We start from the raw sequence: 25,131 nt of genomic DNA on the forward strand, positions 1-25,131 counted from the left end.
AGCACTTGGGAGGCAGAGGCAAGTGGATCTCTGTAAGTTTGAGGCCAGCCTGGTCTACAGAGTGAGTTCCAGGACAACCAGAGGTATTACACAGAGAAACCCTTTCTTGAAAAACCAAAAAAAAAAAAAAAAAAAAAGGAACAGCTCAGCATTTCTACATTCAGGATAAGGACAGCATTGGCTCCATTTCTCAGCACTGACTTCGTTTCTGCTCGTTACTCTGATTAAAAACACTCGGACAAAAGCAACATAAGGAAGGATTTATTTTGGCTCTCGGTCTCGGGGCACAGACTGTGACAGTGGGAAGCTGTGACAGTGGTGCTTGAAGCAGCTCATCACGTCAGTTTCACAATTGGAGAGCTGAGCAGAATGAATGCCTGCTCCTGCTTAGCTCCCTTTCTCTCCTTGCACACTTCTGGATTCCAGGCAACAAGCGATGCTCCCAAGAGTGGGTGGACCTTCCCACCTCTATTAAAGCAATCAAGACAATCCCCACAGGCATATCCAGAGTCCCATCTTCCAGATGACTCTATATCCTGTCAGGATGACAACATTAATCATCACAAAGTATGACAAGCAGAGAGAACAAATGCATGGCTTTTTGTAAGTCAGGCTTCAAAACACTTGACGTCATATCTACACTCTACAATTTTGTCCATGCCACACCATTCTCCAGTGGTGTTTAGAAAACAAGTCAGTTAGGGGCCTAGGAGGAAGAAATCCTCTATGGCAGTGAGTTCTCAACCTTCCTAATGCTGAGACTCCTTAGCTCAATTCTTAATGTTGTGGTAACCCCCAACCATAAAATTGTTTTCATAACTCTAATTTTACTACTGCTATGAATCATAATGTAAATATGTGATATGAAGGATATATGATATGTGACCCCTATGAAAGGGTAATTTAACCCCCCAAGAAGGGTTGTGATCCACAGGTTGAGAACCACTGGTGTATGGGAATTCCCAGGAAGTTTCTGCATGGGAGAAAATGTGGAAGAAGGATCTCTGTATGGACATAAAGTTGGCAAAGGGGTAAGGTTCTTTTCTCCTCTCCAGTGTCTCCAATATTGCATTACCATACTTATCTAGACCTCAGTTCCCTATCTGTAAATAGGGAAGGACCACCTGACCTGCCTACACGCTGGGAGGTATGTGTGATGTCCTAAATATCACCCTTAGAACTCTCCATGTCTGTTTATGCCAACAAGTTTTTGCTGGAAGGTCCTAAAAACCTTTACCTGATGTTTCTCTCCAACAACTACTCTCTGCACCTGCTGGGAGCTCCAGGGAATGTACATAACTCTCACAAGCACAGAACAGCAGACTGACAGGCACATGGTAAGAGTATCATGCTCGCCTCTCAAGGTGTGCAACTGTGAAGCATATCTTGTTCCATTTCTGGAGCCGCCATGGAATTGATTCCTAGTCACCCATGGTGCTAACCTGCTGGGTAACACACAGCTTGTTGGCTTCCCACTCTTCGTTGCTTCTCTTCCCCACTTCCCTACTGGTCCTTGCTGGGATAATCTCTCAAATTTGCTGCTTTCCCAGATCCTTCTCTCATTTCAGTTTTGTGGAATCCTAAACAAAGACCAGCTCTTATGCTTTAACATCTGTTGAGGCTATTTAAATGTAACGTTATTATTATTGTCATCATACCCTACAAAATTGAGATTTTTGTCACTGGTGACAGAGCTACCAAAAGTCTCACCCTGCCAACCTGCAGTGCTTGTTTTTAAATTTAACAGCTAAAAATGTTTCTCTGCCAAATACCTCTATATATTTACAACTTTTCCCTTTCCAAATTAACTTCCTTACTGACCATGCATAGACCAACACAATCCCAAGGACCACACTTGGACAGAGTTCAAATCAACTAACCAAACAAACAAACAAACAAAATTTTTTGAAATCCCAGTGATCAAAACACCCCTGAACATCCATTCTGTCATGACTCACAGAACTTCCCAGGAAGTAGGCTGTGGAGGGGTCGGGTGGAACTCCCTTTTTGTCATCCATTTACAATTTCCAATGGAAAAATGTGTGGGTTGTCACCATGATGCCTGTACAATTTCAGATAAATTAAAGGCTTGCCTCAGTAATTACTGGGTGGGTATATACACAAACATGTACCCGTGTGTACAGGCCCCACATCCAGTAGTATAAATTAAGACAGAAAGTTTAAAGTCAGATGCTTCTCTGAGATGAAGAAACAGTTTACTGTATAGGATTAGAAGAATGGCAACATTTTCTAGGATCAGAAGGTAAGATTTTTCTGGAACAAATTCACAGGACTCAAAACTCTTTTATTGAGCCCCACCAGAAAAACAAAGCTTTGACACAGATAATTGTGTTAGGTCTCCGTGTAGAGATGTGGAAAGACAACATACAGAGATCCATGCCCCTGCATGTAATGGCAAAAATAACATCATCCTTAAGCATTTTAGTGGCAGGGAACTGGCAAGGTACTGGGTTGAGACCCAGCTGCAATAGCAAAGCTGAGTACAGATTTTATGACTTTGTTAATTTTCTATCTGTTCTGGGAGTAATAAATGTACCCTCATAGATATTCATGGTTTCCCTCAAAAATAAAAAAAAAACTTGAAAAAAGAAACCCTTTTAAATGGCACAGAAAAGCCTTTCATTCTTGAGGCATGTAATTCATGGATGATTTTCAAAATGTCATGTTTGAATTGGGAAAGTAACATTTCTTGAATTAATCAGCCAATTGCTTCAAGAATATGACTCAAAGGACATAAAATTTTCAAGCCTGACTTTTTAAAGGTATTTTTTTCCTCTGCAGTGAGTTTATTTTTCACAAAGGTCATGGCTAAATCCTCAGTTTATTTGCCATGGACGAGAACCATCTAGATGAAGTGTGCCTTTCATACCTTAGCAAGAGGGAATCAGCAATTCCTAATGGGCACCACTTCAATTTTTATACAGGCACTTTCATGCTGTGCAGGCCTATTCTCTTCTAGAGCCCTCCTGTACCTGGATTTTCTATTGTTTATTTCATTTTAAAGTTTCTTCCCTACTCTTTAAATCCGTATTTACCTATCAACACTTTACATAATTATTTGAGAATTTCATACAATGTATTTTCATCATATTTAACATCCCCCATTCCTTCAAGATCTCCCCCATCTCCCTACCCCTCACCAATTGTGTGTCCTCTTTTTTTTTTTAATGACCAGTCAACTCCAATTTGTGCTGCTCATAAATGACTGTATGTGGAGTAACCCACTGGAGCAGGATCAACTTACTAGGAGCCACACTCTCAAAGAAAATTCAGAAGCCATCAGTTGTCCAAAGCTCCTTAGCTGGAAAGCAGAGCTTGTGAATCCCTTTCCATTCCATGCTAGAATGTGGAATGGTCTGATCTTGTTCAGACCTCGTACAGGCAACCACAGCTGCTGTGAGTTTATGATTACAGCAGTCCTGTCATGCACAGAAGACACTTTACTCTGGTCCTCCCTGACTACTACAATCTGTTTCCACATACATGCTTCTTCCACTGTGGTTCCTGAGCTTTGGGGACTGAGTCTGATATAGATATGTCCTTTGTGGATGAGCACTCCGGCAACATTTATTCTCTGTTCTTTTCACTGGTTGTCAGTTGCTGCATTAACCACTGTCCATAGCACAGAGAATCTTCTCTGATAAGGTCTCAGAGCTACACTAATCTTTGGGTGGAGAGATATTAATTTAGAGGGCGGTTTTATCCTGTGTCTGTAAGGTAGAATAATAGTAAAAGAATCACCGTTACTGGTGGAGTGTTGGAAAATCCTGCTATTAAGGTCACAGACCACCATATCTGGATAGCTCTCTGAGAGAGGTGAAAATAGAGGATTCCCTTTCTCAATAGGCTTCCTCTTCTCTGTCTAACTGTAAGTGGAACGCGCCCCTAAGCGCAGATGCCTCTCTGAAGCTGACTCTTTCCATCATGGCTGTCTGAACCCGGCTTGCAGCTTCTGCTCCCTTCACTCTTGTGGGCTGGTGGCCAACAACCCCCAAGAAAAGGAGAAGCACATGTGCATACCCCAAATCATGTTTTTTTTGAGGGGGCACATTTACTGTACCAATCATGTATTTCTTCCTGTGAACTGACTTTAAATCCAATCAGGAAGCAACAGGTTACCCTCATCATACTTGTGCCACTATTGTAACCCACCAACATGTTTTTCCCCAATGGTCATTATTGAAGTTCATATGTTCACAGCCAGGTAAGACTGCTGATAGCTTACCTCCCTCCCCTGCTGTCTGCCTGCATAGCACTTTTGAATGCTATGAAGAGCTAGCCCACATGGAGGTATTTATTTGATCAGGTATTTAGTCACAATGAGGAGAAAATTAACACAGTACTTTTTCAAATAGTGCCACTGTGAATACTCCAGTGTCTGTCTTTGGGTTCTCATTTATACAAGCTTCTATTTTGAGTGGAATTAAGAGACCACTGACTGCAGTGATTTGAATGAGAGTGGTCCCCACAGTTCATATGTTTGAATACTTGGTCCCCGGCTGGTGGAACTGTTTGGGAAGTTTTAGGAGGTGTGCTCTTGTTGGAAAAGGTAAGTCACTGGGGATGGATGTTGAGATTCAAGGCTTTTACCATTTCCAGTGTGTCTCTGTGGTGGTTTGAATAAGAATAGGCCCCATAGACTCATGTGTTTGAATGCCTGGCCCATAGGGAGTGGCACTATTAGGAGGTGTGGCCTTTAGAGTAAGTATGGCCTTGGTGGAGGAAATGTGTCACTGTGGGGACAGGCTTTGAGGTCTCATATGCTCAAGCTATGTCCAGTGTAGCACATAGTTTCCTTACTGTTGCCTGCTGATCAGATGTAGAACTCTTAGCTTCTTCTCCCACACTATGTCTGCTTGCATGGTACCATGTTTCCTGCCATGATAATAATGGACTAAACCTCTGAAACTGTAAATCAGTCCCAATTAAATGTTATCATTTATAAGAGTTGCTATAGTCATGGTGTCTCCTCACATCAATAGAAGTCCTAAGATGGCCTCTCTCAGGCTTTTACTTATGGTTTAAGATGTGAGCTCTCTGCTGTTCTTGCTGCCATGTTTTTGCCCCACCATTATGGGTGGGCTTCTTCTGTTTGAAATCATAAGCCCAATTAAATGCTATTTCTATAAGTTGCCATGGTTGCCAAGATAGTCATTTTTTATTGCTATGATAAAACACCATGACTAAGGCAACTTACAGAAGAAAGCATTTATTTTAGGTGCATGATTCCAGAGGGATAAGCATTTGCAACCATCATGACAGGGAGAATGGCAGCAGGCAGGCAAACATAGCACTGAGTCGCAGTGGAGATTTACATCTCTATCCACTGACAGGAAGCAGAAAGAGGTCACTTGAAACAACACAAGCATTTTGAAATGTCAGATCTAGCCTCAGAGGCATTTCTCCTCCATCAAGGCCATACTTTCCCCAACCAGTCACTGACTAGGGGCCAAGTGTTCAAATACCCCAGACCTGTGACATCTCATTCAAACCACCATATAGATGAAACAGATGAACTCTTTTAGACAAGATATGACACAACTTCTAATGAAGACATAGAACTGGACAGGTTTATATCTAAAAGGAAGCGCTAATTCATAATCACTCAAAGCAGAACACATGCGTCTCAGGTGGGTCCACTGATAAATTTCCAAACACTCAAAGAAATTACTGTATCTTTCTAGGGAGTCTTTCAAAATACAGAAGGAAAAAAGAAAAAAAAACATTTGCTAACTTCCTAGTTTGGGGTATATATAAGTAGAGTAAGGAGCCTGTGTCTAAACTCAATCATATGTGTAAGGAATTACAAATGACCAATGATCTCCTTTTCCTGGTTGTCCAGAAGAATGACCCTCCATGTATAGAAAGCCAAGGCTGCTCTTTGCTCAACACTCCTTTATTAGCCCAGTCTTCTCATTCTCATTGATTACATCTTTGGGTAATCAAGAGGATGGCTAAAGTCTCAGTTTCTAGGACGTACAAGAAGACAGCCTTTATAGTTTATCTACTCTAATTTCCCAGTGCCTCTGAAGTCTGAGTCCTCTGATGACTTTTGCAATGAGTGACTGCAACCTGGATCAGGAGTGGGGAGGCTTCTGTAAGTTGTAAAATAAGAGAAGCATGTTTGGTGATTAAGCCTTTGATTGTCAGGACTTTCTTCCCAGATCTCTGCATAGGAATGTAGACCATAGAAGTCTTATTTAGAGTGTGTACATACCAAGTCTTTTGTTCTTTTCCATAGTTGGAGCTACAAGCTCTATCTTTAGGATAATTGTCAGCTTTCTATAGTCTGAGTTGCAGTTGTTACAGAATATCCTGATTTCCTTATTCCATTTAGGATAAAACACTACAAAGTATAAACCACATGTGTTTGGGATGTGGGAGAGAAGAGCCGGTGAAGTCTAGGAAGAGTGACCAAGAGCATTCTAAAGCAACTGATAAAAGGTGTATGACATGCTCAGGAGTATGGGATTTGTAAATAGAGATGTTTGACTTTCCTAGACAAAGGATTTGGTACTGAATACAGCAGAAGCCTGTATGGAGCTGAGAAGCACTATTGTTTAGTGCATATATGACTTGGTGGGGGGGGGAGATGACATCTATTTGTTGTCCATAGGCAACCTTACTGTCCATAGGACAGTAACCACTACATCCTAGGGTATAGGGTCCAGTCTCCAGCAGTCATACCCACTTGTTTGGAAGGAAAGACACTGTCTTCAGATCTAGGGATCCTAATATTATTCCTTCACTCTCTGTTACAAAAAAAAAGAAAATTATTTTGTGGATAAGAATGGTTAAATTAATCCTTCAAGTATGATCTGATTAAGGGTTTGAAAAGTAAGAAATGGAGAGCCAGTCAAGAAGCTTTCTGTAGGGTCTTACGTCCATAATTCGGGATCCAGACTTGATTTTTAAATATTATTAATTCCTTGAAAATACCATACAGTATATTTTTATCATATTCACTCTCCCCAACTCTTGCCATATCCTACCACCTTCACCCTCACTCCCCTGTCCATCTTGGATTGATTTTTCTTCTTCTCTTGCCATCAAATCCAGTTTGTATTGTCCAACTACTCTTAGGAGTAGGCCCTGTTCTGTAGTGTGGCTGATCTGTCAGAGGTTACATCATTAAAGAAAACGGACTCTTTCTTGCAGTAGCTATCAAGTGTCAGATAGTGGTAGGATTTTATGCCTACTTCTCCCCTTTACTGGGCAGGTTATAGACCCTGAAGGGAAAACTGTTTTATGTGCATTGTTTTTTGCCTGCGTGTATATGTCTGCGTGAGGGTGTAGAACCCCCTGGAACTAGAGCTACAGACAGTTGTGAGCTGTTGTGTGGGTGCTGGGAACTGAACCCTGGTCCTCTGGAAGAGAGGCCAGTACTCTTAACCACTGACTCATTTCTCCAGCCCTGAAAGACCCTACTTCTTGAGTCTTGCTAAACATACATACGATCAAACATTCTCTCAAATACATACATTTATATGCGTAGATTAGCGCTGCTCTCAGCCTTTGCCCAGAGGCACTTGTGCATTGGTCAGTGATTAAAGTCACAGCTGGTCAAAGTGCCAAGGATAAGTGACTGCCGAGTGCTCATCCATCCATGGGATATCTATACCAACTTCCTAAAGACTCAGGGAACATCACAGATGATGAAGACAAAAGGATGGAAGAACCCAAAGATGGGGAGGACTACTGTGAAATACTGTCTACTGCATATGGCACAGTCATTGCACTCATAAAACTCATAGCAGCTATGGTTATCTGCACAAGACTAACACAACATCAAGCTATTCAGTAGTACCAGCATGGAAGGAGAAGTGACTCAGGAGGCTCCTCCCCAGCTGAGGAGTGGCAATTAGGTGCCATTTCAAAAATCAGTGATAGTAACAAAAGGAAACAGAAAGAATAAAAGACTGGAAGACAAGGTGAAATGTTGGGAAATGCTATCTGCTGGGCAAGACATGGCCATTGTCAACATTATCTCATAGAAGCTGTGGTTGATTGCACTGGACCTGCTAAGACTGGGCCTGTCAACCCCTAATCATAGGTCAGAGAAGTGACCATATCCATATACCTTCAACTATTGGTAACTGATGGATTGTGGAGGAAGGACATTCCTTGTCTTCAGAGAAGCAACTAAGCCACATAGGTGGCTCTGATTAAACTCAGTGAGCCACAAAACGAAACAAAAATATATGAATGTGAAGTAGGGACCAGTAGGGAAGGGGAAAGATGACAGAAATGTGAAGGAGATAATGAGGGAGGGGATAAGAATAAACAGAATCCACTATATACATACATAAATTGTCAATGAATCAATTTAATAAGTAAATAAGTAAACAAAGCAGACTGCTGATGTAACTGGAAATCATTCAGTTAACATAAGTAGCTGAATCTGTAACTTCAGAAAGGCAAATATCAATACTGCTTGTTCTCAATACAAAACCTAAGTTGAAAAGCATGTACTGAGCATGCATCTGTGTTTGTGTGTGTGTGTGTGTGGTGTGTATGCATGTGTGTGCATGTGTGTTTGTGTATCTATGAATGTGTGTCTGTTGATCGTGAAGCTAGAAAAGGGACACCTTTCTACAGGATCACCACCTATAAGAATGAGGTTGTTTGGCCCAAACTACTTTCAAGACACGGATAATGGGGGCAGAGAGGCAGAGAGGCAGAGGAGGAAGCATGTTGGTTTGTAGTGTCCGTGTTCCCAAAGTTAGAAAAATGCAGGTGGAGTTTGCTTCCAAATAACCACAAAGAGGCTTATATTAATTTTAAATGCTTGGCCAATAGCTCAGACTTATTACTAACTAACTCCTACATTTTAAATTAATCCAGATTCATTATTAACAAGGCATGTTCATCTTGCTTCTCCTCTCAAATCTCTAACTCCATCCTTCTTTCTCCCTGTATCCCCAGTTTGATCACCTGCCTATCCTTTTTGCTTGGTTATTAGGCCAATCAGCTTTTATTAGTCAATAAGAGTAATACATATTCATAGTGTGCAAAAGGATTGTTCCACAGCAGGAAAACATAAGGATTCTTAGGAAACAGAGAAGATGATGGGGCAAAAACTAGGCAGTCTGTTTCTCAGGGATTAAGCCCCTGTGTGAACTTTAACTATAGTCAAAGTTGCACAGCCTGTGTGGTCCAACCCAACCCCAGGCTGCTTCCCTCCATCAGGGCCTCCCTTCCAGGAGGTGGGAACTATTGCTTGGACCCAAGGAGAAAAGTTCTAGGAAGTTCCAGGACCCCGGCCCTGCAGTTCATTGCAAGAATGGTGTTTGCCTCTCCTCTGGAAGACAGACATTTGGTGTGTTTTCTCCACCACTCGGTGCCCAGCACCCACCCAGGCCTGGCACACACTGCCAGCTCTCAAAGAAACCTTTGTGAAACCAATGAATAAGCCACTACATTCCACTCCCTTCCACATAGCTACGTGACTATTTTCATGTGTTCATAAATGTTTTCTGAAAATATTGAATTCCTACCTTCATGTCTTGCTGGCTGTCTGAGTGTGTATGGAGGGTGTTCAGGCAATAGAAGAGGCAGATTGAATCCCTACCTTCATGTTCTGGGTGTTTTCTTGCTGGCTGTCTGAGTGTGTATGGAGGGTGTTCAAGCAATAGAAGAGGCAGATTGAATCCCTACCTTCATGTTCTGGGTGTTTTCTTGCTGGCTGTCAGAGTGTGTATGGAGGGTGTTCAGGCAATAGAAGAGGCAGATTCTTCAGCTAACCTGTTTGAATGCCCTCTTAGTTAGCCACACATTTGCTGTATGACTCTGAGAAAAGTGCTCCTTGGCCTCTGCCCCCTGGTGTGAGGCAGGGGTGGTAAACATGTTGTTTGTTGCTTATACGGCCATCCTACATGGTACAAATGGTGAATGTGCAGCACTTAGAATAGTGATGGCTACAGAGCATGGGATTAAATATCAGAAGGCAATACCTTTTTGCAATGAAATGCCATCCTTTCTCAACCCAAAACACTGAACCGAGCAGGAAGCTGCAACCTAGTCCAGTTTTCAACTGGGCAGCTCTTTGTATTGAAGCACTTAATGTAATTGCCCTGAGCGAGTCAGCTCATTGTCATTGAAGACATCTTGTGGCACATCTATCTCTTGGGTGTCTGGATGTGGCTTAAAGAGTTTCAGGTTACCCTATGAGAAAAGATACCCCACCCATTTTCTTGGCTGATGACCCAGTGCACGCACTGTTCTCTCCCCCAAATGATCCACCTGCCAGCTCGCCTGCGTCACAGTCCCTACAGCTGACCATGTTGCAGACAGAGATCAATTCCCTTTGATGCCCAGGGCCAGACGAGGTCCAGATGAGTCTCAGAGCAGTTTTGCTCTATCTCTAAACAACTTGAACTGAACTCAAGGGGGAAGAGGTGTCCCATTTTCTCAGGCTCCCCTTTCCTCCTGAAACAGAAAGAAAAACCCAGGATTCCCAAAAGGCTCCCAAGGAGACAGTGTCAATCTTTAAGGACACCAGAACACAGGACGAGGAAGACGGCAAAGCTTAGATTACATCCCAAAGGGTGGGGGCGGGGAAACCCGATCTTTATCTAATCAGACAGTCTGCCCAGGAAGTCCCTGACATCAAAGCATGAGGCTTTTTATTTAGCACTGTGTCAACTTAAAAACAGTCCTGGCAAAGCCACAGATCTGGACAGACTCACACCTCTCCCTGCTCCCCCACCTCCCCCCCCCACCTTGCCTTCCTGACCTGTTCCTCTGCATCTAAACCTTCTTTACCTTCCTTTTGGAATAAAACCCTGGGATGAAGAGTCCTGAGATTCATGAAGGAAGCAACAACGCTGAACAGGACAAGACAGAAAATACCTCACTTCCTCCCTGGTTCCAGACCCCAGAGTAATTAGGTGGGCATTCTGGAGGAGGCAGCATACTCTGTACATCTCTAAGCAGATTCTCCAGAAAGCAAAGGAAGGGAGTGTGTGTACATACCCCCCCAACCCCTGCCAACTCCCCCCATGCCCCCCACCGTGTGTGTGTGTGTGTGTGTGTGTGTGTGTGTATGTGTGTGTGTGTGTGTTTAATATTTCCCCAAACTTTCCAGAAAAGACAGGGCCTGAGGACCTAACCAAATGGAAAAGGACACTTCTAAGAAGTGACAGGGCTACAGGGAACAGGCAGGAAAGTGCTCTGTTACTAGTGATGGTGGAAAAGCAGGGCCTAGAGGAGCGGGAACATGGGACTTAAATAGTTCTTGTCTCTCATAGGCACCATTACTGAGACATCAGTCAATGTGTTCTGGCATATCCAAAGAGGCTATGAGCTGAGCTGAGCACTGGAGCCATATTCTTGAACTCTGAGAACAGTAAACCAGGTAAATCATCTTCACATTACCTAGTTTCTGGTGATTGTGTTATAGCAACAGAAAATTAACTAATTCTCCAAGACTGGTGTCAATTCAGGTGGCAGAAATGGCAGCAGCACCACCCCCACCCGGAAAACACTGATTAAATCTATTGTTAGATATTTAAAAGTTTAAAGCCAGAAACACACCTTGCAACAACCAATTTTGAGACTTTTATCTTTCAGAGGAGGAAATCAAAGCCCAAAGAGGCACTCACAGAGGCTCTCCACAGCATTAAAGAAAAATCTTCCAAGGATTCCTGGTTCAAATGATCACATTTTCACACCACTCTGTCGGAAGATGCTGTTTATCTTCTGCCCCTTCTCTTAGTCATCAGCTATTTCTTTGTAGATGTTCCAAAGAAATGTACCAGAACATTTCTGTTTATGTTATACACAATACTCCGGCAGGCCACAACACTCCTGGACACAAGGAACAGAGAGCCAGCCACTCAACATAAATGACCACCAGGGGGTGCTCAGAGGACAAGCTGACACATGGGGGGGGTGGCCCTGGCCAGTGGCCCCTCTCATGGGAAACACATGCCATAGCAACAGACTGTTACCTTTTGTTCTTTAGCGATGTAGAGGTCTTGGGTCCCCTCTGCAAAGCTTGGTTGCACATCTGTCCTGAGCAGGAAAACCTCCAACATGTGCTGACCTTGTGTTAGCATACACTTTCCCAGGGCTCTTGTTTGCTAGCTGTTCTGTGTGTGTCCATGAATAATGTGGAGGGCCATGCCACTGTGATGCCCAAACAACATAGAGAAGAGAGCTATGGCTTGGTGTCATAAGACACTGGGAATTTCTGTTACAGGAAAGAGAATAAAGGGGACTAGGGTAGCCAGCCACCTTATGCCCAGCTTCATCTGTAACGTTGCCTGGTTATTCTCAGAAATTTGATCACAGGGTTAGACAAATCCCACCCTTGAGCAGAATGCAAGACTCAGGGTAAGGTTACTTCTTCCATCAGTCTACCCGTCTCAAACGTCTGTAATAAGGGCCATGCCTACCTGCTCGCAGTTAGTTCCCATTTGGTGAATGAGGTTCCCCAATTTGGACTTGATTTTTCTTATACCTCCCATCAATGACTCTAAGAGCAGCTTATGGAAGAAACTCTCATAAGGAAAGTATGTAGCATCCATCTTTCCAGAAAAACATGTTGGTTACATACAACAGTTAAAATTGGAGGCTTCCTTGGAGTGAGGAGATGCTTCAAGCTCAGGCAGCCTACCTGATATGGAAAGCCTCAGGAGGAAGATGCCTAAACATACTGTCTTAGTTAGGGTTTCTATTGCTATGATGAAACACCATGACCAAAAAGCAAGTTGGAGAGATAAGAGATTATTTGTGTTATACTTCGTTATCAAAGGAAGTCATGACAGAAACTCAGACAGGGCAGGATCCTAGAGGCAGGAGCTGATGCAGAGCCCATGGAGGGGTGCTTCTTACTGGCTTGCTTCATATGGATTACTCAACCTGCTTTCTTATATGATGTAAGACTACCACCAACCCAGCCATGGCACCATCCACCATAAGCTGAGCCCTCCTCCATTGATCACTAATTAAGAAAATGCCTTACAGTTGGATCTCATGGAGGCATTTCCTCAGCTGAGGCTCCTTTTTTAGAGGACTCCAACTTATGTCAAATTGAAATACAAAACAGCCTGCACACATACACACACACACACACACACACACACACACACAGACACTAACACACACACACATTGAAGGTTTCTCTATGAATACAGAACTATTATATCAAATCCTCCCTAAAACGAGATACCTACAAAGAGATGGTCCTGGTTTATTACATTATAGTCATGTTCTCCACCTACTTAACTTTTGGAAACCATTAATCTATTCTCATCACTACAATTTTATATCTTTTGGAATGTAATCTAACTAGAATTATATCATGTCATACTTTTGTATTGATATGTACTACTCTACCGTATTGATATACTGGAGGGGTTTTTAACACATTACCTCACTAAATGACACTGAAATTGTGAATTATAGGCAATTGTGCTGTATTTATATAAAAACTTGTGTGCATATAAGATTTTGTTTCTCTAATTATCTAGGAGTGAGGTAGCTGGGCTTTTGATTATTTTTAGGCTAGGCAAGTCCTCTACCACTGAGCCACATTCTTGGCTCTGTGCTTAGCATTTTTTAAAAATGCCTGAATGGGTTTTCAGGATGCTATTTTGTTTCTTAAGAAATTGCTTCATTCCATCCCGGCTAGAGCGTTTGTATGCATTCAACTGTTCATCTGTCATTTTTAAATGCTAGTCTGCATATTTTATTCCTAAAGTTGTTAAGTTTTGTCTTCTCCCTTTTATGAAGTTCCATTTAATTAGTTATTGTTGTATTTATGTGTGGGGGTGTACCGGTGGAGGTCAGAGGGCAACTGTGTGAAATTGGCTCTCTCTTGAAAAGCAAGGACCAATAGCCACTGAGCCATCTCTCCAGCTCTTTGAAGTTTTTTTTTTTTGCTTCTCTTGTATATGTGCATGTGGTACAAATGTGTGCACGTGTGTGCACGTGTGTGTGTGCGTTTGTGAAAACATGTGTGCCAATTCATACTCACATGTGTGCACGTAAGTAGAGAGGCCACAGCGTAAGGTTGCAAATCTTCCCCTCATCTTATTTACTGAGGCAGGATCTCACAGTCAAACCCAGAGCTCTCAGATCTGCCTACTCGGGTTAGCCAGGGTGCCTCAGAGATCTGTCCATGTCATCAGAGGTTAGAATTACAGGCACATAGCTTCACTCCTTGAGCATTTATGTTAAATTTAGGTATTCAAACTCAGGTCCTTTTGCTAGTCCAGTAAGCACTTTAACTGATGAGCTATTTTCCCAAACCACTTCTCTTGTTGTTGTCATTTGTTTTTGTTTTTGTCAGTTTTGCTAGACTTATAATTTGCATTGTTCCTTTTAAAGAACCAACTCTGATTGGCTGGATTTGCTCCACTGTTTTCCTCTTTCAAATTTCATAATTTCTGCCCGTATTTGGACTCATGGCTTCCTTACTTCTGTGTGTTTAAAATTGTGTGTGTGGGTATAGTGGTGGCAGGGCATGTGTGTGGATACGTGTGCATGAGTACAAGTGTCTGTGGAGGCTAAGAGAACACAATGGATCTCCAAGAGTTAGAGTTACAAGTAGTATCAGCCACCCACATCAGTGCCAAAAACCTGAGTAACACATTTTTCCGTTTCCTTTCTAATTAATTTAAGGCTGAACCTTAATCTAAGTGGCAACCTCTCTTAGTATTGGCAATGTGTTGGTTCACTCCTTGAGTATAAAGAGACTGGAAAAGGTTTCAATGTTCAGGTACTGTTGGACAAATGATCACGTGTAGTCTGATCCTTATATAATCATCCACAAAACTCTTTCCCTGGTTCATCGCAATACATGGTATTACAATCCCTGTCCTTAGAGACCACTACAGCATATATTCACTTAAGGACAAGTCTGACACTGATGTGTAGCACTACAATAAAGACTACTTATTTCAAACTATACCAACATGTAATGTTTCTCTACTGGGTGAAATGCTGCTAAAGTTACTAAAAGAGAAAGCCTTTTTTTTTTTTTTCCATGTTCTTCTTCCAAGCTTTTCAGGTTGAATTCTTAATTTGATATTAAGTTTAGAAAGATGAAATTACAAGTTTAACTTGTTAACTTGTTATCATTGACTTTATAGTGTACAATCCCAGTTTTAAATGAAACTTTAAGGCCATTTAATTTTTGACAGCATTACTATAATTATTATATTTTAGTTTCTGTATTTTGTTCATACAGATGTATTTCATTCTTGCTAAGACTATGGAAATACTATACAAAACTAACTGAACTATTTTACTTCTTCATACAGTCACATTCTACTGATACTATATTTTTGGCTTAGCAATGAATAATGAAATATGAAAGGGAAAAGAACTCTAGATTGCCCTATCTTCCCTTCTGTGCCATGTTCAGTCAGTATGCTGGTTGACTTGTGCAGGACATGATAAGCTTTCATGATCATTCACTTTCATTCAATACCATTTTCATCTTACATTCACAGAAGGATCTGATTTGAATATAGAAGTGAATACTTTGAAAGGTACTAGGATTCTACCTTTATTTCTATGCTGTAGACATAATGTAAGTTGAGTCTTGGTGAGTTCCCATGCATTGGAAATCCACCAGAACTCTGTGTATGTGGGCCAATGCAAACACTACAAAGGCACCTCAAAGAACTGCAGATAGACACATGCCCTGTCTGCATATCTTATTTGTGTTTATGCTCCATTGACCCATCAGACTTTACATACACAACACAAATTAAAAGACAAAATGATTAAGAATGCCAAGAGAATGGAGAAGAGTATTCAGCCAAGCACAGTGACCTCCTGAGCTGACCCTTTGCTGTGCTTGCTCGTGGCTCACATGCCCATGAAGTCAGAATGTTGTGTATACATAGTGAACAGTGTGTATGCATAAAAACCAGGCAGGTGATTCTCTGTTTTCCATTTGTTTTGTCACTCTATCCACACTGGACTCCCTGGGAAATCTGGAGAATCCACTGTGACATTTTGAGATCATTAACTACTTGACAGGGGAGTAGAGAGAGATTTAAAGCAAATGTGTCAGAAGTCACACCTGATTAAAGATCAATCTGGAGCAAAGATAAAAGCTCCTTGGAAATTGCAACATGAATCCATAGCAAGATAGGATTTGAGTCCAGATATCTGGGGAGTGGGTCAGTTATGTCAAGGAACACAGACTCCCAAACACACATCAGTAAAGACACATTTTTCACCTCCCACAATCTGTCACCACTGTTTCTTTTTAAGCGATGCAGCTGATAGCTAACACTTTAGCTATGATGCTAAAACTTAAAACAATTTGGTGTCAGACCAAGGTTCATGAGAAAACCAATACCTCATCGTTCTGTCAACATGTATGTTTAAGGTAAATTTCATACAATAAAAATTTATTTCACTTAAAAAAATACACATCACTCTTGTAATCTTTAACCTAATATACAGCTTACTATGTAATTTTTCCTGGGAACTAAGGCTTGTCACTGTCAGTCAGATTTCACCACCAGCATGTACTCAGGAGCAGTTAGAAGCAGGGCATTATTCCAGGAGCAATGACATTTTCTCCTGGCTGTGCATGATTCAACTGCCAATCTATAAATTCAAAACTCCTAGTAAAATGTAGCAAGTTCTATTGAATGAGTCTAAAGTTCTATAGAAACACAGAGGAATGAGAAGGAAAAGTACAAGGTGAGAATTCCAATGGGATTTCAAGCATTAAAAAGGGGGTTGGGATGATCAATTCACAGCTGTACAGGAGAAATTCAGGGATGTGAAACAGCATGGGATGCCCCCATTGGAACCACCAGCCTCATGTCTGCTAACAAAGGAATGGGGAGAGAGAAGGGAGTCTCAGTGTTCAAACATTGGGGAGGCAGGCTTTTCATGAGGGTGTGGCAACTTGACTGACTTCCATGGAGCAATGCCTTTAAAATGTGGAAGACTATGTCCCCAAGAAACTCTTGTGTTGTCGTGTGTTCTGCAGCAGCTTCTCATTTGGTCTGCCACTGATCTCTTGGTATTCTCAGGAATCAAGCCACATCCATATTCAACTGTCTACTAAAATACTGCTCTTTGTCTCATCAGGCCTTGGAAATTAAATAACCAGGATTTCTAGAATTCTATTTGGACCAGAACTTGGCAATGAGAAACAGAGTAAAAGATGTTATTTCTCTAGAACTTCCCGGTTTCACTGACTACAAAGCAAGGCTTCACCTAACAGTAAACAAGTCTGCATTCCATCAGAGATTAGGATCTCTTCAGGACTTCAGGTTGCAAATATACCTGGACATGACTATCATTTCTTCCTACTCCAAACCCATTTAAAGTGACTGTCATGTAACCTTTTAAAACAAATTAATAAACACTGTCCAAGAGAGTGAGAGTCCATTTGCCACGAATACATTCAACACATTTTTGGAAAGTGATAAGTAAGAGAAAAAATGCTAATTATCTTGGCAGAACACAGAAAATGGAAAGCCAGATGCTTTCAGACAAGTAGAAACACAGACAATTCTCCCCGAAGAAGCACTAAGTTGCTTAGTTGTGTGTAAGTGGGGAATATTTCAGAAGGAAGACAGATAAGAGCTGCTGTGGGAAGGATTTTTTGTTGAAAGTTCACCCTCTTGGGTAAGTCCAGGAAGTCTCTTTCCCCATGTTGAGCATTATGAAATTAGTGTGTTTATGAATAAGGACCAGAAAAAAAAAGCAGAATTAAAACAAAGGTGAGCTAAAGTCTACCATAGTAGAAAGCCACAGTCTAGAAAGAAACTGCACTTCTCTTCTAAATAGTAAAGACTTGGAGGTATTCAATGAATCATTGATTGGATGCATTGTTCTCCAAGTGGTGAAGTTTATAGATGTTCCCATCCATGATCTTAGAGTACTCAATCATAGCAAGTATCAGATACTGCAAAGAATTTCAGCGTGAATGAATGAAATCCAAGAGAAAAATATCAGTATTAAGACAGAACCAATAAAAACATTAGGGCTGGTGATGTAGCTTAATGATAGAGCATTGGTCTAGCATTTTGTGAGGTACTCCGTTCAATCTTCAGTACTACCGAAAAAAATGAAATGTTAGTATTTTCAAGCAGGAAAAGATATTGTATCCATATAAGAAGGGGCTGTCATAAAATGAACAAAGAAAAACAGAACTGTTAAGAATCAAACATACAAGTCTCATTTTTTTTTATTCAGTAGAACACTGACAAAGTTGAAGAAAATTCTCAAAGGGCAGAGAAAAAAATCACACTAAACAATATAAGGTAACTGCCATTTGTTTTCTAGGCTGGCATATGTGGGAGCTGCTCAGTCTTTCAAGCCATGAGGCCTATAGGAGGTCTTCGGGGAGAGGACTGCTGGGTCCCTCTTCACTCCTTTGTTGCCTGACCATAACATGAGTAGACCCTAACATTCCCTGTCACATCCTCTTTTGCCACTCGGCCTCACCACAGTCCTAAAAGCAACAAGGCCAACTTCATCAGCTGGAACCAGTATAAAGGGTGGAAAATAAATGTCTTCTGTTTGCAAGATGATTGTCTTAAGTAGTTTGTTATAGCGATGGGCAGCTGACCAACACCAAAAGCAAATTAGAAGACTGAGTCAAGGTCTGTTAAGAAGCGGTAAGAGAAAACAAAGGAAGAAACAAAGAAAAGAAAGCCCATCAAGGAAAGCACGCAAGACAATTTCCTAAAACCGAGAGGATGAGTTTACAGGTTTAAGGGTTTGCTTTTTGTTTTTCCCTGAGGGCCCAAGATTGTGAGTAATAATAAATGCATGCCAAGGTACATGACTGAGAACTTTCAGAATAGCAGGAGTAACAGGAAGATCATTAATACATCCAGGGATTAAAAGCAGACTACATAGGACAGTGCGGGAATCCAAAAGCCACCAAGAAAATTCCTGATAGCTATTGAGCTATATATGGCCACATGATGAGAGAGAATTCTTTTTGAAGATTTTACTTTTATTTAGTACATACGAGTGTTTTGCCTTCATGTATTCAAGTGTACCACATATGCACAGTGCCTGTGGATGCTAAAAGAAGGATATAGGATCCCTTAGAACCAGAGTTACAGGTGGTTGAATGGATATGAGTCGTTGTGTGTGTGCCAAGAGCTGAACCTCAATTCTCTGTAAGAGTTGCAAGCACTCTTAACAGTTGAGCCATTTCAACATCCCAGAAAAAATTCATTTTAACTCTCACAATCAGTAGACTGCACATTGGGTTTAATGTTATGGTTACCATTTTGAAATTCTTAACCATTTTGTCTTCAACTTTGTGTTTTGTAAGTCAATAGAACAGTGGTATGTGTAACAGGCAGTGTTGGCTCCTGTACTGTCCTAAACCTGCCATCTCTTGGCCCCTTAGTATGGGTCCTAAACTCTCTGCACCTCTTAAGCTGTCCAGATAGTGCCTGTATGTCTCTGTCCCCCTGCCCACTATCTCTGTGGGATGACTTGATTGAGAAGGTGCTATCTTCACTTGTAAGTGCCAATGAAGGGTCACACTTACCTCTCAAGGGAGGTATCTCAGGGAAGGGCACTTGCCTAGCATGCATGAGGCCTTGAGTTTGATTCCAGAAGCAACAAGATCTTATAACAGAAGAAAGGGGGGGGCTTTAGTCACCTGGTTTTTGAAAAACATGAAAAGTCCCATATTTTCATTTGTATATATTACATAGAAAGCCTTGATTTCAACTTAATTACTGCTTAAGAAGTGAGAATTATTTTCTGAATATCAAATACTCAACTGTGACTAACAAAAAAGTTGTTTTGTTTTAATGCAGGAAATCTACGTAAGCTCACGTATAAGCTGACTGCATTCAGAACTCCATTGGGGTGGTTCAGATTTGAGCCTGGGATCCTACAACTCCAGATCCAGGTTCCAGTGCTTTCATTTCTGAGCCACACCTTGTCTGTTGGATGAGACAGCACTGGATTCACATCTACCCAAACCAGACAGTTTCTGACCACAGGAAAAGACAGTCTCATGTAGACAGTTTCATGCGTGTATTTGAAGGCTTAGTGGAGTTTGGGCCAGGAGAATAGAGGCACCTGTATCTAAGTTCAAGTAGAGCAACACCTTCTCTAGAAGACATGAGACCCTGAAAGTGGGTTCTGGGCATAGGCACTCTTTTCTTCTGTGGGGTACTAGCCGCTCTGGAAGGGCACAGACCAGCCAGAAGCTAAAGGATGGGGGCAGGGAGGACTCGCTGTGAGCCCCTTCTGATGCAAGAGTCTGAGCTTTATTTTAGCAGACACCAAGGTCACTGCCAGCTGTGAAAGCTGCCAAGTCTAGACCTTGACTTTTGAAGTGCTGCTTCTTGTTTCACTCAGGTCCACATCCCCCCCCTCCCACCCCCAGAAGGTTTTTCCTCCTCCATCTTCCTCAGGCAGCCATCGCAGAACCATAGACCTCACTGGATCTGGTGACCTGACAGCTGCCCTTACATGGGGATTTGTATCATAAATTCCCACTAAGAGGCCCCCGATCCACATCTTCCTTACCAATTCATGCTGCCGTGTCTTTCAGACAGAAACTGGTGTGTTCACATGTGGCAGGACTGGCGGCTCATCAGACAGGTTCTATTAACTTGGTCACCAGGTGGTAACCATATTATTTCATGCTTCTTGGTAACTTCTGTGCAACACAATTACCTTTGACAGTTCTTGAGTGGGACAGCAATTTTCAGCAAATGTTTTCAGTAACCAAAGGCCAGGAGGAAAGGAAACGAGAGTGCTTCAGTTAAGCTTTGAGCGTGGCTCTGACAGGTCTTCAGCACCTCTGTTGTGTTATAAATAGGAATTCCGTGGAAATTCAGCACACATGGAATTTGCAGAAGGGAGTTGGGCAAGGCCAATGGTTTCCATTGTACTTACAAAAGAATGTGTCCTGACACAGGATAATAAGGCCTACCGTGACGAAGTTCCTTCCAGCCCACCAAATACCGTAGGCTGCAAGAATTTTCTTTCAGTGAGTTTTTCATACTAAGGATGCTTTTCTTGTCTGTCTTCACACGAATTCTTCATTGAAAGGAGTGTGACATTCCCTTCTGTGATTTTCTTAGATTCACAACACCTTCAGCTTTCCTCAGAGTTACCTCAAGAGGACATATCTCATCATCCGTGTGTTGGTTTCTAGTCTCAGAACAAAAGATGCATAATTATTTCAGGTAGGCTGTTCCAAATGTAATTTTACAGAACGAGAATCGGAAAGTCAATTTTGGTCCATACTTCAGCACCACGATGGTATACGCATGCTCATGGACATACTTGCACATACACACATTCACAAGCACACATACATGAAGTCATTTTTTTTAAAAGAAAGCCTAAAACAAAGGTCTCTAGTCACACACTATGGAAAATAAACAGAGCTACTCGGTCACCATGTCACAGGTACACAGGGGAAGGATCATACACAACCTAATGTTTGTAGGGCTTGTGAGGTTGAATGTAAGGCCACATGGCCATAACTACACCCATAGAACATACTATGACTCACATGCCTTTGGCCCACTACCCAGCAACGCTTCCCTTTGACACACCCAAGAGGAGCCTGGCCTACGCTCTCGTTTCATTAGCAGTGTTTTACAGGCCAACATGCTTTTGATCTCGGCTGACTAGACACACGATATCATCAGCTCTAAATCAAGCCACATTTTTATTCTTTCTTCCAAACTAACCTCCTTGGTGAGGACAAGAGCAGCTAATCCCTAACATGTTGCAGATTGTGACATCAAGTACGTCATTTTTACCTTCTTTATTTACTTAGCAGCCACTTTGTCAATAGCAGCTGTTGGCTTTTCTTTTAGACTCAAAGCGTAGAGGATTGAATTTTGGTTGTGAGCCTAGCCTTTAACGGCTAAGCTATCCCTCCAACCCGAGGGATTGAATTTTGATTGTAAAGTTTGCCTCATATCATTAATAATTTTGAAGTCATTTTTTTCTTGCTTATCTGTGATTTAAAAAAATACAGACCTTTGAACTCAGAGATGATTCAGTGATTGAGAGCATTTGCTGCTCTTGCAAAAGGCTTAGATTAGGCTCCCAGAACCCACATAATGGACCATAATGCCCATTCCATGGGACCCATGGGATCCAGTAGCATCTTCTGGCCTCTGCAGGCATCCATATGCTCATGGCCCACATACAGACAAGCAGGCACTCACACACAGAGACCAACAATCCCAAAACTGATCTGTACGGGTAATGTGGTGGTTTGTCTTGATTGATGACTTGATAGGATTTAGACACACCTTTTGGCATGTCTATGAGTGTTTCAACAGAGTCTTAACCAGGGAGAGAGACCCCACTCTAAATGTGGGTGCTATAACTACCAACAGGGGTCTTAAGATGAATAAAAGGGAGAAAGGGAGCTGAGCATTCATATCTCTTTCTGCTTTCTGACTCCATAAGTAAGCACTGGCCCCAGAAGTGACACCCACTTTCTGATCCCACAACTCCCTCTCCTTGTCAGGCTTCAAACCATGAGCCAAATGAAACTTTGCCCTCCTTCGGATGTTTTTGTCATATATTATGTCATAGCAATGAGAAAAATGATGGCTACAGGTATAATACAGAAAAAAATCCATGAAGATATGTCCTTCCTCCACCCACCACTACCACAAAAGAAAGGGAGGGAGGGAAAGAGAGAGGGAAGGAAGAAGGAAGGAAGAAAGGAAGGAGAAAAAAAACATCACAGGCTGCAGCTTTTCATGGTTGCTGACCATCAGACATTTGCAAGGTTTTAGAGGTACAAGGAAAAGCTGTAGGCAGCTATCACTGTTGGTCAAACAGTTCCCAGACCCTGCTCAATACTGAAGGAAGACTGAAGTATTTTATTTGACTCATTTAAATATTATAGTCATCTTATGTTTGCTTTCTTATAATAAAACAAAATATGTTTGTGACAAAAAATGTCAGGAACCATAAACAAACCAAAAAACTTGAAGATTTAAAGTTTTCCTGTAAGAGCTCTGTTGATTAGGCCAACAAATTCCCAAATACTTTCTCATTTAACTGTTTATGTTATGGTGTCTGTAAAAGGCTAAACTCTTACCAGTTAGATGGTCAAGACACATTTCTAACCAACAAAACTTAAATAAAGGAGGAAAAGATACCTGAGAAAATGCGAGGTTCTACCATTTCCCTCTCTTGACTGGAACTGCAGCAGCTATCTTGAGGCCATGAGGCACTAACTATGAGGACAAAAGTCAAAATCATGAGAGAGTATAGAATAGTAAGAGGGGATTACTGCATAACTAGATCCACGCCAGCAACTTGTTACTTCCAAGTGGAGGAAGAAATGCCAGGCTACCTTGAGCAAAGTTAACTGGGTTTTTCTGTCATGTTTGGTATTGTTCATTAATAGCTCCAATCACCCACAAAAATCTCTGTGATAACCAGTGAACCTTGTTCCAGGAGCTTTGGCTCTAGAACCAAGTACCATACATGTCTTTGTTTAACGCAAAGCCTCTTCAATTTCAATAATGGTTCTGCTCTTATAATAATAACAACAACTGATATTCCTGTGGTGGTTCAATTTTCATTATCTCATTCATCTTCATTCTGAAAATAAGGAAACAGAAGTGCTAAGAGGTCAGGAGTTGCCCAGGAAGACATCAGGACTGTTACTCAAACACTGTGATTATAACTACTTCCCTCATTCAGCCATTATGGAACTGAGACCTCACCTACATGAGATACACATCTATACAAACCTATAGGTCTGTGAATGCACAAACAGCTCCCTCATCTCCAAGCCAGCTATGCTATTAGCCAAGCCTGTTTCTGAAACAGATCAGCCTGAACCTAGTAGCCTTACAGCTCATAACTTCTGTAAACAGGACTTACTGTCTGTTTTATCTCAGCAGCAGAGTAAAGCCACTAGCTTTTCTTTTCTTTGGTCTTCTACAAATAGGATGTGTTAATCTTTCTTTTGCATTATCATTCATCCCTTTCAGTGAGCAGGCCTCAAAGGTAGTCTTTAAATATATGAACCAAAGGTTTTAAATGACAATAGTTAGAGATGTGACCTTTAGCTTTCCATAGGACTAAGTTCAATCTGGCTACACTATTATTAGTATGAATCCTGGCCAGATAACTCTTGGATTTCAGCCCTAGTCTTATACAGGGGTGGAATTCTCAAAACACTGAAAATGGGTTTTTAGAATTAAATGAGATAGTGGGAGCTTAGGAAGTGAAGTTCCTGTCATGTGGCTTCACACATGCTCTTAGAGAGCTCTGCGGTCTCTTCCATAACTCCATGGTAGGAATCAGATAGCATTTTCTGCCAGTTTATGATGCTGCATCATCTTGGATGATCCTTGCAGTAACCCTGAGGAGCTGGGATATGATTCCCAAACTTTGCGGCTATTAACAACCACCATTCATTTCTCTTCGACATCCTGTGGCTGGGTAAGGTGGGTCTGCTCATCAAAAATGCTCAGCTAGGCTAGCATGTCTGTGATCAAACAAGGGGTCACCTGGTACCTAGCTATTCTGGGATGACCACCTGTGGTGGTTGGATGGCTGTCAGCCTCTGAAGCAGGATGATTAGCCACGTGACTGTCACCTCCAGCTGGCTATCTGGAGCTTGTTCACTTAGTGGTCACGAGAGAGGAAAAGAAAGTGTGCAGTGCTCCTTGAGGCCCAGGTTCAAAACAGTCACATGTCTAACTTACCCATATTCCAGCAGCTAAAGCCAGATCTAATGCATGGGGAAACAGGCTCATCTCTTGGCAGAGGAACTGCAAAGGAGCCGAACGCTGGGCTAAGAAAAATGTGTGGCCATTTTAGCAATAGTTGGCAGTATCCAGACAGTTTTCCAGAGTTACACACATGGGCTGACCTTCCCAAATACTCTTTGCCCCAATCCCAGACCAAGTTTAATTTTCTATCAAGGCAGATACTGCAGGCCTGCATGGGTTATTTGTTTTGCTGCTTGTTTTGACTTTTAGCTATTTCCAATGTATGTCTTTCAGAGAGAGAATAAATAGCTCAGAGCTGTCTGTCATGTGACATTGCCCTGTCAGAGACCTTATAACCTGCTGGGGACATGATGGGCATTTGAGGCACTGGAGGCCTCCCTTCCTTCTTAGGTAGGAACCCATCAACTGCCAA

The 25,131-nt window shown here is 41.8% G+C and overlaps 1 long non-coding RNA gene across 2 annotated transcripts; it reads right to left on the reverse strand.

Moving 5' to 3' along the window:
* Positions 1–246: 246 nt before the first annotated feature.
* LOC121140539 lies at positions 247–25,131 on the reverse strand. Of its 2 annotated transcripts, XR_005877444.1 has the most exons (5): positions 23,130–25,131; positions 20,515–21,144; positions 19,520–19,599; positions 11,973–12,150; positions 11,563–11,829 (listed from the first exon to the last, which is right to left on the reverse strand). It is a non-coding gene; the product is annotated as an uncharacterized LOC121140539 (long non-coding RNA). The 2 variants fall into 2 exon arrangements; XR_005877445.1 differs by lacking the exons at positions 11,563–11,829; positions 11,973–12,150 and adding an exon at positions 247–536 and having other exon boundaries at positions 23,130–25,103.

The sequence above is a fragment of the Mesocricetus auratus genome, unplaced genomic scaffold (genome assembly GCF_017639785.1).
Source record: "Mesocricetus auratus isolate SY011 unplaced genomic scaffold, BCM_Maur_2.0 Super-Scaffold_100004, whole genome shotgun sequence".
Taxonomy (NCBI): domain Eukaryota; kingdom Metazoa; phylum Chordata; class Mammalia; order Rodentia; family Cricetidae; genus Mesocricetus; species Mesocricetus auratus.